The sequence below is a fragment of the Pelophylax lessonae genome, assembly GCF_965119305.1.
Source record: "Pelophylax lessonae genome assembly, chromosome: 1".
Classification (NCBI taxonomy): Eukaryota; Metazoa; Chordata; class Amphibia; order Anura; family Ranidae; genus Pelophylax; species Pelophylax lessonae.
Genome location: NC_138768.1, coordinates 87,109,716 through 87,123,964, shown reverse-complemented (window position 1 = coordinate 87,123,964; position 14,249 = coordinate 87,109,716). Strand labels below are relative to the sequence as shown.

Sequence of the window (14,249 nt, the reverse complement as noted above, 5' to 3'; positions counted from 1 at the left end):
AGTTTTGTGGAGTATATTCCAGCGAAAGAAAGATTATGGACAAAGCAACTAAATCACATTATGTTTTGCATTGTAAAAGTAATCAAAATGTAACTGGATGTACATCTGGCAGCAGAGCGTGACTTCACACAGAAGCTCTCTGTAGGTCTACAAAAAAGTACCATTGATGTAACGTAAATGGAGAGAAAATAAATGACTGGTAGAAACAGACAGCCTGCTTTCAGAGTGCACAAATATAAAGCCTCATCCTGCTTATTCATGGTGGGACATAATTATACTACCTTCCTATCCAGAAACATATGGTTGTATTTAAAGGACCACTAAACTACAAGTTACTTTGTGCAAAAGTGGGACTACAACGTAGCAGCCACATTAAATACAGAGTAAGTGTAATTCATGAATGGTGGTGCAATATAAATATCTTCCATGCACATTTTGTGAATTCAGCTGTCTTTATATAGAAACACTATATTTTAAAAACAAATCCATGTAAATATATAAGAAACAGCCTCATGTTCATTTAAAGTGGACCTACACAGAAAAAAATTACCTTTACAGCATTGAAATCCTCCCAACCTCTGAATACGAAAAGTTGACACCTTTTTCTTTTTTTTTGGTTGTACCTTTTTTGGGGTATTTTATGTTCCAGTTTTGGTGAGAATGACACCAAAACTCCTCCAGAACTCCACAAAATACCTACTTCAGATATCCCAGGAGGCAGTGGCATAAACCCAGCACCTGGATGGGGAAGGACCCAGCTGTATATCATCAAGGGGCCAGCTGAGAGAACCTGAAGCATAGCACAGCAGGAAAACATAAGTTTCATTTGGGATGTTAGTATAACCTAGTGAAAAAAGTATCAGAACATTCAATTAGAATATGGGGGGGGGGGGGGTATGAAGTGAAGTTTCTCTTTAAGTGCAATGGAAATCACAGAAATAAGAAAGTCAGCATGTCAGATGGGTTCAGAATAACAAAACTTGCCATCTCTTCCTTGGAAATACACGTCTGTGTGGGGGACACATGCTGAGGGGTGTGGCTGCCACTCAGCTCCACCAGTACAGAGCACTGGAGTGGGAGAGAATGGAGCACATTTCCATTGAGAGAGACATTAAGGCATTTCTAAGGAAAAATCAGTCAAAAGATTCAGAAAGTACGTCCAAAGATTGAACCTTTATTCACAAGCTGATAGCTAGCTTCCCCCCCCCCCCCCCATAGTTCCTGGGCTCTCCTGCTCTTACTGGAGCCCTGGAACACAACCACTGGCTAGGGGGAAGAGCGCTGTGAGAACGAGGCAAACCTTGAAATCGGATGTGATGACACTTCCACTTTCATATGCATCCTTTCCTGGCCAGCACAACCAGGGGACACATCTAACCAACCCAATCTGTGCTTTGTTAATTGTTGAATGGCTTTGTAGCGGGGGCATGCCAGGAAAAGTCTATTCATTGGAGAAGAGCGCATATTATTCCCAGCATAGCTATAGAACTAAACAAGAATTCTATATTTTAATCAGTACAATTAAATACATCTAAATAAAATTAAGTGAAAAGTACTCAACAAGTGTTCTCAGCTCACTCACAACAATATAAATATAGAATTAATACAGTGCTATCATCTCTTTCAAAATAGTGATCTACGTAAAATTGGCTACACATGTGAAAGCATATGTATAAACATATATTAACTGCGTCAAAATGTAAGTAAATCACAACACACCCTGAGTGAAATCAAAAAATATTCATATATACAATGTGTCTATGAGAAAGCAGACATCAAAAAAAGTCCAAAAAAAACAATAAAAATCTCCAATACAAATGATCCGTCCCAAACAAATGAATAATCTTGCTACCTCTGTGTGTGATAATCAAAAGAACAGGCGCTCAAAGCAATCCACCACCGGTATTCACTAGCAGCTCACCTCCAGCTTTGACTCCTGTTTTCCCAGGGAAATTTTTTTTTTTGCTCGATGTTGTGACACTTTTACCAATCTATCGTTTGGTCCAACGTTGTCCCCCTTTTCTGGTTTTGGCACATCACATACTTTGTTCTTGTTTCTAGTTCTTGTTTGGAGCTTTTTTGCCGCAAGGTGAATGCCTAGGTTTTTAGAAATTGTCCAGAGGATTGGTGGCATTGTTGTTCGCCACAGGGGTCTTGGTGGAGATAAGAGTATTTATTCAGACCTTATGGGGTTCATTTAAACGATTATCCTAAATATGGTAGCCTCGGCCTACAATCTGGTGTCGAGAAGGTGCTGGCTGCGGTGGGGCACTCGTCAGTGTACAACTGACTTGTGTGTGGCGGTTTTGACCTTGCCAGCAATTGATGTTGCTTTATGGGCTATGCCCTCAAGTTAAATTCTGGGGTCAGTCTAATGTCTGTCTGGCACTGATGGTAAGGACAGGCCTCTTAGACTATGTAAGTTTATGTTTTATGGGTGCTCACGGTAGAACTGTGACTGGCATTGTCGGGTGCTCACAGTATAACCGTGACTGGCACTGTCGTTTGGTACATTTGGAAAGTTGTTACTTTTGCAAAGTTCAATAAAGCTGTGGCCTTGCCCTATTTCCAACTTAATCAGATTCTGTGTCTTTTTGGGGGGCAAGGTATTGGTCTTTTAGCTGCTCATAAATGAGCCTATGCTTATCAGCAGTCAAATATCTAGTGCTCTCTGTAAAAACAAATTTACTATACTACAAAATAAAATAAGCTCACTCACATTGAGCAGCACTATGAGCTGTGCCAGCTGTGAACAGCATGAGATACAATCCTTCGGCTTGCAGCCGTCAGTATAGTAATGGACGTGGGTGAGGTTCAGATGTCAGCTCCTGCCTCCAGACATGTATCGCCTTCAATATATAACATGATATATTTTAACTGTGTATTTAAAGCTGACCCTGCCAAGAGACTGACAAAAATGGGACTTTGAAGGTGAATCTGTAATTTCAAGGATGGCGATACCTATCCTGGCAATATATATTATATGTAGATGGTTGTAAAGCTTACCTTGCATCAATATGGAAGGCACCAATATTTATCAGAGCTCCAACCCTTATGCAAAAACCACCAAAAAAAAGAAAAATAAATATACCTACCTTACATTCTGGCTTCTGGCCTCCTTGCACAGGTGATATCACTCAACTGTCCAGTGGGATCCTGAGAGAGCTGGGGATCCCATATCTGGTGATAATACTTTCTATCAATGTGCGGAGTGACCACACCAGAGCCAAGGCAAGGGTATGGGAGTGGGGCTCTACCAAATAGGGATACATAAGATTTTGCTGCACTTGGCTACATGGCTGGATCTGCCTATAAACTTGATTTCCCTTTCTGCTCAGCATATCATTTTAGTACCCGATACCTTACATTCAAAAATGAAACATTAAGGTGCTTTAAAGTGTCATTAAACCCAGACTATGCAAAACTCTTATTAAATGCAATATAACAGAGTGTTCATACTCACAATGCCACTAAAGCATTTGTTTTGTATGAAATAAATTGAGTGAAATATACCTGGTTGAGCCTACCTACAGCTGTCCCGCCCATCTTGTCTGTGTCCCCACCACAGCCTGAGATTGTGTAGACCAGCTGGTGTCCTCTACAGAGCATGCTCAATTTCAGTTCTCTTCTAAGTTCATTTTCTCCTTTTTCTTATCTGTGCAGCCCACATGACTATACATACACATATGGGTGTATGCAGAGTGGTAAATGACACTCCCTTCCCACCCTCCTACTCCATGTCCTCCTATTGAACACTATAGAGCAGAGTATATTATGTGTAGTTTTAAGATGGTAGTAAAGTCTTTTTAATAAAAAAAGAAGAAAAAAGGTTTCCATCTGCAAGGCAATATCAAAATGTGCTAGTATGCATTGCATACTAGCACATTATGAAAGACTTACTGTAAAATGAAATCCTACAGCAGCATGCTGTCCCTGCTGCAGAGGCTTCAATCTTCCTCCAGTCTTCGTTCCAGGTTCAGGGACTCCGGTCATCTGATTGGCCGAGCCCCAAAGACGTCACTCCTGCACATGCACGCAGTAGTCGCAGCTGCGGCGCACAGCTCTGAAGGCACGGCACGGGTATACCGTTACTTCAGAGCGCATGCGCCAGTGACCGCACCAGCTGCTCGCTATAATGTCTCCTAAGTGGTTTACACTTAGGAGATATTTATTTTACCTTCATTTTTCCGTTATAGTCTTACTTGTAGATAAATTATATTAAAAGATTAATATAAATCATTAAAAAATATACTACTACAATTACTACCACTTTAATATAAATCATTAAAAAATATACTACTACAATTACTACCACTTTAATAAAAATCATTAATAAATATTTCAAATTTAATTTCTAATACCTATAAAAGTAAAAAAAAAAAAGCCTCGGATGCAGATGCCATCTGAACAAAATGAAAGCTAGCGTCAATCATCTCTGACTCCGCCTACACCATAATGTTGCACAAAAAAAAAAAAAAAAACATATTTGATGTTCAATAAAGATTTATAGGGAGCTGGACACAGGTATTTGATATTTATAATTCTAATTTGAATTGCTCCTCCGGAACTTGCTTTATTTAGTCATGTGACTGGCACAGCACCAATCAGGGCTGGCCAGACACAGACTCACACTGTAGAGAGCATACATCAGCAGAGTAATTGAAGCTCCTCCCAGAGACTTTTTCCTGTAGATTCTAAATAACAGAGAAGGATCATATGACCACACCACAGCACTGCAGAAATAAGGTACCAAGAGGATTTAAAAAACAAAAAAAAAAACCATTAAAATGAACTATCTGATTTATAGAAATTAATTATGGCAATTAACACTTCTCTGTTTAGTATCACTTTAACTACATTATTGTTAAATGTTGCATTGGCTTTGCTTACTGACTACTAGACCCTGGTACTTGTAATGATTTTAGGGGGGGGGGGGAACTTTTTTTATGACTTTTTATAAATTTGCTGTAAAGCACCTTGTAAAATTTAACAGCATTCACGCTTACACTCATAAATGTCTGTGCTGAATATCATATTAGTTGTTCTGCATGTTACATAATTTGCAGATGGAATTCCATTCTCAAACAATAACCATCTCCATTTACAATGCCAGACGTAGACTGGTCTTAGCTGAAAAATCATTATAATCAAATAAATGGCAAAATAATAATAACATTCAAATCACATTTGTGTTTTTATGGCCTGCTCTCTAACAGTGGTGTGTGAACAGCCCAGGAGTCTTGTAGAAGGGAAATACTACACACCTGGCATGTAATCGTTATGTAAGTTTATTGGTTATTTTATGCTGCGTGGAGATTTTCTGTTTAACCGCTTAAAGTCCAGAGCAATTACATGTTTTCCACGCATAGTAAAATCTGCATTTTTGCTAGACAAATACTCTCAAACACTTCTATATTTTCGGAAATCAGATGCCCCGCAGAATAAAAGGGTGGCAGTTGCAATTATTTATGTCGCAACTGTTTATCAAATGCATATTTTCAGGAAAAAATACTAAAATGACTTGTAGTGCACACAAACACAATGCAATACTCAAGTTTCTGCTCTAATATAAAAGACTTGTGTGGCTTGTTTTGAGTAAATGGATATCAACCATATCAGGAATGTTTGTTATCTGGGGTAAAAGGGGTGCTTTCACATTTAAAAAAAATTATGTTAACCTAATTTATTATAATTTTTTTAAACACTTTTTTATTTTAAATGTTTTGCTTTCACAGGGGGTCTACCAAGACCTCTATATGATTGCATTGGCAGGTTTTATTTATAGAGACATCATGGGTCTATTAGACCCCTGTCACCTCTGCCTTCTATTGCAGTTAATCAAATATAATTCATGTTAATAAGTTGCATTTTTGAATTATCAAATGACTACACATACCTCAGCCTGGAAATTAACCAATCAGGAAGTTTCAAGGCCGAGGTATGAAGAAGCTTCTATGCCATCTGGAGACAGCTAAACCACTCACATTCACCGGTAAGTCTGGCTAAAAATCTTTAATGGTTTCATCATCCTATCTCCTAACAACCTTTATTCATGCCAGTGAAGTATGGGACCCTGACACTCACCCAGATCAACCCAAATTTAACTCTAGCCCAACAGAAATATGTCATCTGTAATTCTTACATAGTTAGTGAGGTTGAAAAACTACACCAGTCCATCCAGTTCAACCTATGATGAGTGTGTGTGCGTGTGGGTTTATGTCAATAGTACATTGTATACCCCTGTTTGCTGTGGTCGTTAAGGTGCCCATCAAATTGGATTTTTGAACCTATCGATGTTTCTCGCTGACACCGCTGCTTGTGGAAGAGAATTCCACATCCTTACCACTCTGACGGTATAGAACCCTTTATGCAGTTTAAGTTTAAACAGCTTCTCTTTAGATTTTAGCCAATGGCAGTGAGTCCTTTTATATTCCCTTTCACTGAATAGTTTGTTCCCTATGCTAGGGTCACCAGTACAGTAGTTGTACATTGATATCATATCCCCTCTCCAGCGTCTCCTCTCCAGAGAGAAGAAGTTCAATGCTTGTAGTCTTTCCTCATAGCTGATGTCCTCCATTCCCTTAATTATTTTTGTTGCCCTTCTCTGGACTCTCTCCAGTTCCAGCACATCCTTCCTGAGGACCGGTGCCCAGAACCGGACGGCATACTCAAGATGCAGCCAGACCAGAGTCTTGCAGACTGGGAGAATTATTGTTTTAGCTCTGGAGTGAATCCCCTTTTTATTACATGCCAGTATTCTGTTTGCTTTTCTTGCAGTAGCTTGACATTGCATGCCATTGCTGAGCTTGTCGTCTACTAGGACCCCCAGGTCATTTCCCATCTTAGATTCCCCCAAAGGCTTTCCCCCTAGTGAGTAACTTGCATTCGGATTTCTGGCAACCAAATACATTACCTTACATCTTTCAACATTAAGCCACATTTGCCATGTAGATGCCCACCCCATTATTTTGTTAAGGTCTTTTTGTAAGATTTCCACATCCTGTGTAGAAGTAAATTTTGCAAGCCCCTCCTACAATTCCACTGGAGCACCTACGACAATGCATGCCAGGCTGAGCTGGGCAGATTCCCATTTCTGCTTACCTTACAGAAGAGGGAATTATCATACTGGGAGCACCTACAACACAGTAGCCCCAACTCATCATACCATTATAATGCCCCTTACTGACCAACAATGACTAGCACAAATATGTGGCCTGCAACACCTCATGTCAGAGAATGGAGACATGAAATAAACTCCCAGGAACTAACTACTTACCAGTCACTACAGACAGTCTACAAACTGAACCCATAACTGGAGATGCTACAAGACCCCAAAGATAGACTTTGAGCCTGTACAGAATGAGCACACAAAGCCTAGAAATCAACCAAGGGTGGCATAGATACTGTAGATCTATAAGCCCAAAGAGAGTAGACTGTGTCAGTGATATGATCAGGGGGTGCTGGAAGAGGAGTCCCACTTTTTGCTACGATGCCCCAAGTACTCAGCAATGAGAGACCCTCACTTACAAAGACTCTGGGATCCAATCCTGGACTTCACTTCTATAGAAAAGAAGAGGAAACTCAAGATTCTAGCGGGAGAAGAGAACCCAACGATGAAAATCGGAAAGTAGCTAGACAATGTTACAGTATGTCACAGAATGAGTAGGACATGGGAATCCTTGGACTTAATAAATGCCCTACATGGACTCAATCCCTTTCCTCCTTTATGTTATCCCTTAATAGGATGATATTCCTTTTATGAGTGAAAGCAATGATACAGAGAGAGCATGAGAGAGATACATACAGGTACAGCATATTTGGATACATTCACATGTATATTTTGTCAATACTGTATAAATTGTATATACTACGTGTTCTGTTCCACTCATGTGCACTCTTTTCTGCATTATATTGTATTAGGTTGCCTTTGATGTATGCTGACCTCTAGTGGCAATTTTGGGCCATTACATTTTGTTTACTATGCAATTGAATCTTCTCCCTCGGGTCCCCCCCCCCCCTCCCCACCTGTTTAGTGCCAGTTAGTTCAGTCCTAGCTAGACCTTCCCTGTCTCTTCCATGTTCTCTCATTCACAGTTAGTACGCTGCAGAGACAGGGCTTGGGAAAGTCATTATCTGCTTATACTTCATAACACTGGAAAAACATCCCCTGTACTTCAGTTGTCTGAGATGCAATTATGTTGGATTCAACTTCTGGGAAGAGTTAAAGAAGCATGGCCAAAGCTTCTTTGGCTATACCTCTCCTTTGGATCACAGGAGTGCAGTTTGTTTCGCACTCCTGTGACCCGTTTTCAGCCGACAGCTGGTCGGGGTCCATCGAAATGCCTGGAGCGGCAGCTGGCTTAGCTTCTTAGTGAACCGCTGACAGCCTAAGCCAGCCCAGTGCTCCAGTGAGCAGGAGAGCAGAGAGCCGCTCACTGACAGTCACAGCTCTCTGCTCAGAGTAAAGGGGGGAAACTGAGCGATCAGCTGTGTTTGATCGCTCAGTTCTCACTGCAGACCCAGCAGGGGAAAGATGCTGCATCAAATTGATGCTGCATCCACTTAGGTGAGTATAACTTTTTTTTTTAAAGCCCTTCTCTTTTAAGCAGCCTGTTAAATGTTAGCAGATGATCATACTGTCTGGACAGACAGTCTTAAGAGGTATATCAATGCATAAAGCAGCATTTGAAATGGGACAATGCATGTATTTCTGCAAAGACATTCTTATAGATGCCCTTTAAAAGCACCCGATTGCAAACATTGTAATATCCTTGTGTGGCTTTAGGTCTCATAATTGCACAACTGAATAAGAATATGCAGCAAATGCTTTCCAAGCCCATTTGTAACATCTTGGATATGTACTGTGTAATCTTTTGTAGACTAAAGAACACTTGGTAGAACATAAATCACACACTGGCGCAAAGTAAAGCAATAATAGACAGTAAGAATAAACAAGGAAACCTAGAATTTTATGGTAACGAGAAACTAATTGCTCTTTTTCATCTGTTCATTTTTCAATCAACATAAACCCCGTTGCTATCCTATTCCTGGGCTTGCTCCATGGGCATCTCCGTTATAGACAGTTGCTGTGCATAGGAAAAACATAGGAACAGCCACTACTGTAGACTACTTCAAATACTCAATTGCTGGTTTCAGCTTACGGTTTGGGAGGAAGAAGACTAAGAAATAGGCACAGTAAGGGTTGAATTGTAGTGGAAAAATACCTATGTAGCTCTTCTGAAACTTTAATGGCCTTGTTGAGGAACATGGTGTGGTCACGGTGTTCCTTAACAAGGCCATCCAAACTGATGGGAAACATAAAAAGTGTGAGTTGTCAGCACATTCACTTAAGTGATTGTAAAGTGTTTTTTTTAGTTAAAAATGACAAACACGTTATACTTACCTGCTCTGTGCAGTTGGTTTTGCACAGAGCAGCCCCGATCATCCTCTTCTATGGTCCCTCTCTGGTGCGCCTGGTCCCTCCGTCCTATTGAGTGCTCCCACAGCAAGCAGTTTTCTATGGGGATACCTGAGCCACTACTCTGTGTGTCCATTCAGACTTGGAGCCACCCCCATCCCCGTTCCTTATTGGCTGACTGACTTTGATTGACAGCAGCATTAGCTAATGGCGCCGGTGCTGTGTCTCAGCCAATGTGGAGGGGTGTCCTGGGCAGCCGAGACACTCCTGCAACATCGCTGGATTTAGATGGGCTCAGGTAAGGATTAGGGGGGCTGCTGTACACAGAAGGCTTTTTATCTACATGCATAGAATGCAGTAGGATAAAAAAACTTTCTGCCTTTACAACTCCTTTAATAATGGCTTAAACATATTTTTTTATAAAATGTTCACTGAGATCTCTGCTTATCCTAATTCTAAAAATATTACCAATATTTAAAAAAAATCATTTTAAAAATGTGAAAATTTGTTTTTGTGGGATATGACTTTGTGTACAAGTAGTGAACTGTCCCTCCAATGTACATTTTTTTTGTTGGCTGCAAAATTCCAGATTTTTTTTACTTCCAATCTGTGTTCATATTAAATTCCCAAATTGTTCAGCTGAAATTTTGAAACATGATAATTATATATAGTCACAAAAAAGTGCAGCGCTCTCCTTCAATATAGTGCATTCAAATTATAGTGCATAAATAAATATCTGAAAATAGTGTAAAATCATCTATGTATAATAAATTAACTAATAACATGAGTCCATCTTTTCTTTTAAATATACTGTATTTTCTGGCGTATAAGACTACTTTTGAACCTCAAAAAAATCCCCCAAAAATGGGGGGTCGTCTTATACGCCGAGTATAATATCTCCAAGGTAACCTAAGTATAAGTATTACCGGTAGATGAAAATTAGGGGGGGTCGTCTTATACACCCAGTCGTCTTATACGCCGGAAAATATGGTATATACAATCCATCAATAAATTACAGAAGAGTTTCAGGTGTATGGGACTGTACCCCTTTTTTTCACGGACATTGAATCATTTATTGATGGATTGTATATATATTTAAAAGAAAAGATGGACTCATGTTATTAGTTAATTTAATATACATAGATGATTTTTATGCTGTTTTCAGATATTTATTCATGCACTATAATTTGAATGCACTTTATTGAAGGAGAGCACTACACTTTTTTGTGACTATATATATTTATTGAATTTTGTACAGGTGGTTGGATGCATAGTGGTGCTAGCTGCTTTTTATAGTATATAAAGTTGAGTAATAGGTAGTTAATACACAGGGATAGCGCAAAAAAAAAAAAAATGTCACATGCTGATTATACAATTGTGTATATAAAGCTGAAATGTGAGAATGGAGGAGGCACGGACCTTACAAAAAATGTGTAGCGTCTCACGTGCACAGGTGTTGTGTGAGGCACACGAGTTCAGACAGAGCTCACATGTACAAGAGGCAGAGTTTAGACTCTTGCAGCCTCAGAGAATGGGAGTCTCAGTGTTTGGGGATTAGAAACCATAATACACAGGAGCATGGAAAAAGCATACAATGACTGCATAGAAAAAAGAACACATTTTATAGGAAGGCGGTGACTGTTAAAATAGATTTCAGACAGGTCTGATTGGCTGGAGCGTCTCAAGTGACATAGCTGGCAGGACAGCTGAATTTTTGCTCAATAAATCCAGGAAGCATGCTGCCAGTTTTTAAAACATTCGCAGTTAGGATGAGAAAGATGTTGCAGTTACTGCACACACCTATTTACCTAATTACTTTTTATGGTTTACATATAAAAATGATGTTCATACTTTTGTATTTCTTTTTTTTTTTTTTTTAATTTTGTTGTTTCTGTGCATCATTTTAATTATAAATGGAAATAAAAAAAAATAGAAGCTTGATTAACACACATTTTCTTACGAGTACCTTTTTTTTTTTTTTTTTTTTACAGATCTGATAATGGTTCTATTGTTTTCCAAAAGCTCATGCTCACAGTGCACATATATCTGTAAGCTTGTGCTTCATTCAGATCTCTAAAATCAAAATAGAAAAATCTCTGTTCAGTGTCAGCGTACACATATAAGCACGCGTATAGTGGCGTGGATGTGTGTACATTTAAAAAAAGTAGAATTGTATGTATCTAAATGCTGTACAGATGTTTACACATCCATACACATGTAAACTCAAGCACTTGCAAACATTTCTCCTAGTTATCCTAAATACTGGGAGCCCAGCAGAGGTCTCTCCTTTGAAGCGCTCCATATCTACAAAATGGTAAAAACTTTTTTTGCACCAGTATAATTTTTCTTTTCCTTTACTGATCCTTCAAAAAAGTACTAGCTGCAGCTATCTGGTCAAACTTTATGCCCTTAGAAAAGAGTTTGAAAAAAAAAACTGACTGTGAGAATGAGGTTGACTTACTAAAGGGCAAATAGGCTGTGCACTTTGCAAAGGAATTTGCCCCAGTGCTTAATGAATGGGGTGAAGCTCTGCTGATTTTCATTATCCAATCACGTGCAAGCAAATTAGTTTTTTTCCCTTCATAGGCAACTGGGTATTCTTTGCAAAGTGAAAATTGACCACTAAGCCCTGGGGCGAATTCCCAAAGTGCAACTTCTATTGCAAAGTGAACAACCTATTTTCCTTTAGTAAATCAACCCCCCCCCCCCCCATTTTATTTACTGTACCTGCACTCTGTCACAGCTTGCCTTCTTCTTGCTGGTGCTGCTTGAATCGACTATGTCAGCAACTTAGGGGAGCCATGACTTCACTCTCTCAGTCATGTGACTTGAGCATAGTAATTTGCTCCCCATCTTAGGGGAGCTTGTCACATGTTCTTCCATACACAGAAGTGGCAGGTATTCTTGTTGGCTGCAGAAAAGCAAGGAGCTGTGAGGGAGCCCACATAAAGCAAAGAATAGAACAGTCCAGTCCATGTGGGGGGGGGGGGGGTTGAATGAGAGAAAAAGCTCACTTCTGTGATAGTGAAGGTGAACATTAGCAACGTCCTAGGTGTTTTCCACTTAGGCTTTATGTGGTATGTAAATAGCTTACACCTATAGCAAGGGCATTATTCAACTTTGGTCAAAACTGCACAGATTGTTTTTTATCTACAGACGTCTTTTATATGCATAGATGATTTTTTGGTAAAGGTGAACTATACCTTTAATATGCCAAAGCTGTTTTACGGTCTTGTTCTAGCCCTGAAAAGCGCTATAGATATCACACTTGCTGCATTACTTGGCAGCCTTACTGAGATTAATGCTGTAACATTTCCTATCTAATAATGCTGCTTATACATCATAGCCCGAAGCAACACAATTATACAAGTCATGCTGTCAACCTGCCAAAAGCCACCATCTGGGTAGACACGGAGAAGCCGTCTCCACTATGCTGCTACTTTACAGCTGCTTGTTACTCCACATTAGGCACCCTTTGTTATACATTAGTGCAACTTTACCAAAGGAATTAATGACTATATTTACAAGATTAATTGATGAAGCTAGCACTCTTCAATAAAGTGAAATATACACATTAGAAATAATTATCTTGGCAAGCCTTCTAATATACACTGGATCTCTAGTTGACCTATCAAGAAACCCTTGCAAACTAAAAATATGTATTACTAAAACGCTATAAAACAGTAACAATATATTTCTATTTCACACTTAGTATCAGCAACCTCATGAGAAATACACAACCAGAATGCTTAACGATGATTGTCAAGAAAAATAGGTACTTGACTATAGCTCACACTTGTTGTAGCAGGGGTCATGGCCAACGGAGAACTTTGCTGGTGGGAAAGGGTGGCATTTGCCCCCTGGACTGGTATTAGGAGATGTTGAGTGAAGACACTCCACAATTCATCCATCAACCACAGAAAGATCCACAATCAGTGAAACATGGTGGACATTATAAAGCTATTGAGTCCAGTGATCTAGCACAAAATCCATTTGTGGCTCTAAGATGTCCTGTGGCCAAATGCCAAGAGCAAAAGAAAGTTGACACTGGAAGATCTAAAGTGCCCAAATATCAAGAGCAAATAAAATTTGGGAAAATCTAAAAATCTAAAAAGGTGTGCCAGGTCTGATTACCAACAATTCAGACCTGCTTACAGACATAGAAATATGGGGCAACCTTAAGAAACCGTGACCATAGGTCAATTCGTTTCAGTATTATAGTAGTATCATAGTAACAGGAAAAACAAGGGTAATATAAGGACACTGAATTTCAAAAAAGCCAATTTCCCAAAACTGCGCTCTCTGCTAGAAAATATCATATGGGATAGAATCCTGAGAACAAAGAAGACGGAGCAAAAATGGGAGTGCTTCAAGAGCATACTAAACAAAGGGATTGGCCAGTGCATTCCAAAGGGAAATACATTGAAAAGAGCAAAACTAAACCCTGGGTGGCTAAACTCCAACATAAAAATGCATATTAATACTAAAGAAAAGGCCATCAAAAAATACAAGGCTGAGGGGTCATAGGCAGCATTCAAGCATTACAAAGAGTGTAATAAGAAATGTAAAGGCGAAATCAGGGTGGCTAAAATAGAACACGAGAGACATATAGCAGAAGTGAGTAAAAAGAACCCCAAGAAATTCTTTAAGTATATAAACAGTAAGAAAGCGAGGCCAGAACACATTGGCCCAATAAAAGAGAACAAAGGAAATCTGGCCACAGAGGACAGAGAGAAGGCGAAAGTGTTAAATAATTTCTTCTCTTCAGTCTTCACAAAAGAATCGGGGGGCTACACTAACCCAGCTTGTAATGCTAAACTAAATAATACAC

The 14,249-nt window shown here is 39.4% G+C and overlaps 1 protein-coding gene across 1 annotated transcript in view; it reads right to left on the bottom strand.

Moving 5' to 3' along the window:
• The window catches only part of GHR (growth hormone receptor), a 536,071-nt gene that overhangs the window by 383,245 nt on the left and 138,577 nt on the right, over positions 1–14,249 (bottom strand). The gene's annotated exons all lie outside the window — the stretch shown is intronic.